We start from the raw sequence: 5,127 nt of genomic DNA, 5'->3' as shown, positions 1-5,127 counted from the left end.
TCACAACTATTATGATTTGGAATCATAATTCAAAAAGTGTTATATTTATAATCTCCTACAGAATAAAATGTACTACAGAATAAAGCGTATCTATAATGGTTCATGTTTTTAATTTGCATGCTTATATACATAAATATAATTAAATTGGTAAATGTGCTTCAATTTTTCAAGGCTGTTTAAAAAAAAACTTTCTTTTCCATCTTGTGTAACTTTCAAGGCAATGGTTTATCACTTTTGTTTTCAGATTTTTTATTTTGATACTCTAAAATTACATGCTAAACAATTCACTATTATCACTTTGGAATAAGAGTTGCTCAACTAAATTGCCTCTAAACAACATTAGAATGAAATATCTAACTCTATCAAGCTTTAGAATTCTGTTATAGACCAACATTTGAGAATGCCAGAACACAGAGTTGTGGCAAACGGTTTAGGGTCAATGACCATCTGGAGTATGACTGTCACCCTGGATATGAAAACAAACATGGAAACACCTCAGGGACCATAGTATGTGGTGACAGTGGCTGATCTGATACACCAACATGTTTTGGTAAGTTCTATTTTTCAGCTGTTCTTTCTGAGAATATCAAACGAGCACTTTCCTCGAGTTATTTGCAAGAAACACTTATTTAAAAGTATTATCTTTTAATAACTAAACTTAAAAGAAAGAGTGATTAAGGCCTAGACATAAATAATCAAATCATGACTTATGGCTGCTTCCTGGAGGGTGTCATGTAAAGATTAAAGCATATGATTAAAGAATGATTGTTTTTGTCACACTACTGCATGTATCCATGTTGTTTAAAACTTAGCATGCTTTATTGAATTTTGACTTCTTTCAACTTCCTCAGCTATTTTACAACAAAATTGTGGCTTTATATCAGCATTACTATATAAAATAGTTGTGACATATATGCACAATGGATACTATGCAGTCATAAGAAAGATGAAATCATATAGTTCACTGCAAATTGTTTGGAACTGGAAGGTATCATGTTAAGCAAAATAAGTCAGAGGGAGAAGGACAAATACTGGGAGAACTCATTCACCTGTAGTATATAGAAACACAAAACAAGGGCATGGGCAATATTAAACAATGACAAACCCTTTGTCTTGAGTTGCAACATGCCAATTACCGAGCATGAGGAAAAGATTTGGGAAATGGAGTGGTGAACTAGAAGTGACATAGGGACAGAGGTGAACAATCTTGGGCACTTTGATGGTTTGGAGGTGAAAAAGTCCTGCACATCAAACCATAAATGCTAACATTAATATAAACATGCAACTTACTCTATAGTTAAATAACACTTAAAGATATAGAAGAATTTTATGAACAAGGACTAAACAGAAAACAAAGAGAAAATGACCTAAGGTTACACTTGCAGCAGGCAAAAGAATGTTTAGTAGTCCTTGGAAGGCATAAATGGCAGGGATAAAATAGGGTGAGGGCTGAGGAGACACAGCAGAAAACATATTCGAGATCTGTTCTGGCATTTTTTTTACTATCAAGTATTATAGGCAAAGTTAAAGAATCAATCATATGACTGATTTTAAGCAATCAGGTAAATAGAAATACAATTTTAAGGTGGTGCTGGCTTGAGAGAGAGGAATGTGTAATGGTTTTACTGGGGAGGACTGAAAAATGTTTTCACTGGAACATATTTTGACTGAGTTAAACATGAAAAATGTAGATTTAGATATATAAGATACAGAGCTGAATATATGGAACTAATTAGAAACATACATTTATCACCTTTGTGTAAATGATGACATCAGACTGGAAATTTAAACCAGATTTAAAGAGAGGATCTCTTGAGACTGGATTCTATGAAGCATTTCAACATTATACGTCTGATATACTAAGAACAGAAGGCAAAGCACCCCCAAAAATGGACCTCAGAATTGAGTGAAGAAACTGTAGTATTCAAAGTTCTTACTAGTTTTTAATTATTCCCTGCACCTACTTCCAAAGAAGAAAGTATTTCAACTCAGGAGAAAAAGTTACCCCATTTAGGGCCTCTAGAAAGATAGGAATTAAAAGCTCCGGACTTGCATGTTGCCATCCTTTTTTCAATCACTGGCAAATATTAACCACATCATAATAACCATATTATGCTATTTTTATTTGCTTTATTTTAAGTTACTATGCTCTTTGATATAGATACTAAATGTTATACAATAAATAATTTGTTAATCTTTGATAAATGACATTAAATACATACTTGTAGATCCTAAAGAAAAATGTGGACACCCTCCAGCCATTGACAATGGAGACATTACCTCAATGCCTTTAGAAGAATATGTTCCAGGATCATTAGTTAAGTACAAATGTCAGTCCTACTATAAACAACAGGGAAATAGTACCATACTATGTAATAAAGGAAAGTGGACAATACCACCAGAATGTTTAGGTAAGTATTTTACATATTCTCTTGCATTCAGAAAAAAATTAATGTGAAGTTTTACTGTTTCAAATAAAATTTTCATGAATGAAAAACTAGTGCTCTGTTGAATGTTTGGTGATTATTATTATAGAAGAATATAAAATGTTCTTAGTTAAGTAATAAAGGCAAAGAAAGTTTCTTTAATGAAAACTCTTATTAAGATGGGCCAGCTTGATAGCATAGCGGGTAGGGGGTTTGCCTTGCATGCAACCAACCAGGATTCGATTCCTCCACCCTTTTCAGAGAGCCTGGCAGGCTATAAAGAGTATTCCGCCAACATGGAAAAGCCTGGCAAACTACCCTGACGTAGTCGATATGCCCCAAACAGGAACAACTAGTCTCACAATGGAAACATTACTGGTGCCCGCTTGGGCCAATCTATGAACAATGGGAGGAAAGTGCTACAGGACAGTCCTTATTAAGATATTTGACATATATATCTTTAATTCATATTATTTTAACAAATTAAACTAGTACCATTTTACTTGATTCACAATTTAAATAATTTCAATACATACAATGTATTTTGCATGTGTAAAATGTTTGATATTTAATTCTTGAGTCAGAGAAGACTGTATTTGATAGTCTGAAGTTAAATGGAAATTTCTTGTATACTCTTAATGTCTTATATTTTTGCCTTCAGATTCTTGTGTGATATCAGAAGACATCATGGATAAACATAATATACAAATACAAGAGAGAAGAGGAAAAGAGATTTATTTTCAATGGGGGGGAAACTGTTAAATTTATGTGTAAACATGGGTATCAAAAACAGACCGAAACAGAAATCATTTCAAGCAACCTGTACGAATGGAAACCTGACATATCCAAAGTGTGAACAAAAAAATATTTGAAATCTTATCTAAGCAGTCATAAACTTAAAATATGTACAATTATTTAGACTTTTCTTCATTAATCCATTCTTCTTAACTTTACTTTCAAGTGCTACCTAACAAATTTTACTCAGGTCAGAATTTATGTAACCTGCTATGTTGACACAATTACAGTCTCAGAGATCCATAAATCACATTGCAAATGTGCCACATTAAAATTTTGTGAAACATGGGGCTGAAATGATAGTACAAGGTTAAGGTACTTGACTTGCATACAGCTGGTTAGGGCACCACATATGGTCCTTGAAGCTGCCAAGAGTTATCCCTGAATGCAAACCATTATATAAAACTTTTCTTCATTAATCCATTCTCTTTACTTTCAAGTGCTACCTAACAAAATTTACTCAGAACTCAGAATTTATGTAATCTATTTTGTTGATGCAATTATAGTCTCAGAGATCCACAACTCACATTGCTTATCTCAACTATTCTTGAGTGTTCGTCTCCCATTTTTACTTTATATGTCCTAGATGAGTACAGTTTTCTATGTCTCTCTCTCGCTTTCTGGCTCATTTCACTTAGCATGATACTTTCCATGTAAATCACTAGTAATTAATGCAAATTTCATGAATTCATCTTATCTAACAGCTGCATAGTATTCCATTGTGTAGATGTACCAAAGTTCTTTAACCAGTCATCTGTTCTCAGGCACTTGGGTGTTTTCCAAATATTGGCTATTGTGAACAATGTAGCAATGAACATACAAGTGCAGATGTCATTTCGACAGTAATTTTTTGCCTCTCCGGGATATATTCCCAGGAGTGGTATTGCTGGGTCAAATGAGAGCTCAATTTCTAATTTTCTGAGAATCGTCCATTCTGTTTTCCAAAAGGACTGAACCATTCCCACCAGTAGTGAAGGAGGGTCACTTTCTTGACACATCTGTGCCAGCACTGGTTAATTTTGTTCTTTTGGATGTGGGCCAGTCTCTGTGGTGTGAGATGATATCTCATTGTTGTTTTGATCTGCATCTCCCTGATGATTAGTGACCTAGAGCATTTTGTTATATGCCTTTAAGCCATTCTGGTTTCTTTAAGAAAGGTTCTGTTCATTGAGTCACCCCATTTTTTGATGGTGTTGGATGTTTTCTTGTAGTGGATTTCAATCAGTCCTTTATATATCCTTGATATCAACCCCTTATCAGATGTTTACTGGATGAATATCCTTTCCCATTATGTAGACTGTATTTCTATTCTGGTCACTGTTTCTATTGAGGTGCAGAAGCTTCTTAGTTTAAGATAGTCCCCATTTGTCTATCTCTTTTTTCCCTTGCTTGAGCAGTGGTGTGTCATCTTTGAAGATACCGTTAGCTTCAATGTTTTGGAGGGTTTGGTCAACCAATTTTTCAATGTACCTTATGGATTCCGCTCTGATGTTGAGGTCTTTAATCCATTTTTTCATACTTTTGTACATGGTGTTGTGTAGAGATCTGAGCCCATTTTTTTGCATGTAGCTGTCCAGTTTTGCCAGCACCATTTGTTAAAGAGGTTTCCTTGCTCCACTTCACATTTCTTGCTCCCTTATCGAAGATTAGCAGATCATATTTGGGGGACGGGGAGTCAGTACATTTACCCCTGTGCAATAGGTCTGCGCCTCTGCTTTGTTCCAGTACCATGCTGTTTTAATTATTACCACTTTGTAGTAGAGTTTGAGGTTGGGGAGTTTGATTCCTACCATATTCTATTCCTCAAGAATTGCTTTAGCTATTTGTGGGAGCTTATTTTTCCATCTGAATTTCAGGAGTGTTTGCTCCATTTCTTTGAAGAATGTCATGGGTATTTTTATTGGAG

General features: G+C 34.5%; 1 long non-coding RNA gene across 1 annotated transcript; it reads left to right on the top strand.

Moving 5' to 3' along the window:
* The first annotated feature begins 383 nt into the window (after nt 1–383).
* On the top strand, nt 384–3,200 carry LOC130019984 (uncharacterized). The gene is made up of 3 exons (XR_008791946.1): nt 384–550; nt 2,229–2,411; nt 3,088–3,200. It is a non-coding gene; the product is annotated as an uncharacterized LOC130019984 (long non-coding RNA).
* The last annotated feature ends 1,927 nt before the right edge of the window (nt 3,201–5,127 follow it).

The sequence above is a fragment of the Sorex fumeus genome, unplaced genomic scaffold (genome assembly GCF_029834395.1).
Source record: "Sorex fumeus unplaced genomic scaffold, SorFum_2.1 ptg000010l, whole genome shotgun sequence".
NCBI classification, from domain to species: Eukaryota; Metazoa; Chordata; class Mammalia; order Eulipotyphla; family Soricidae; genus Sorex; species Sorex fumeus.
The sequence above is the reverse complement of the archived record's forward strand: the minus strand, read 5'-3'. Positions and strand labels throughout refer to the sequence as shown.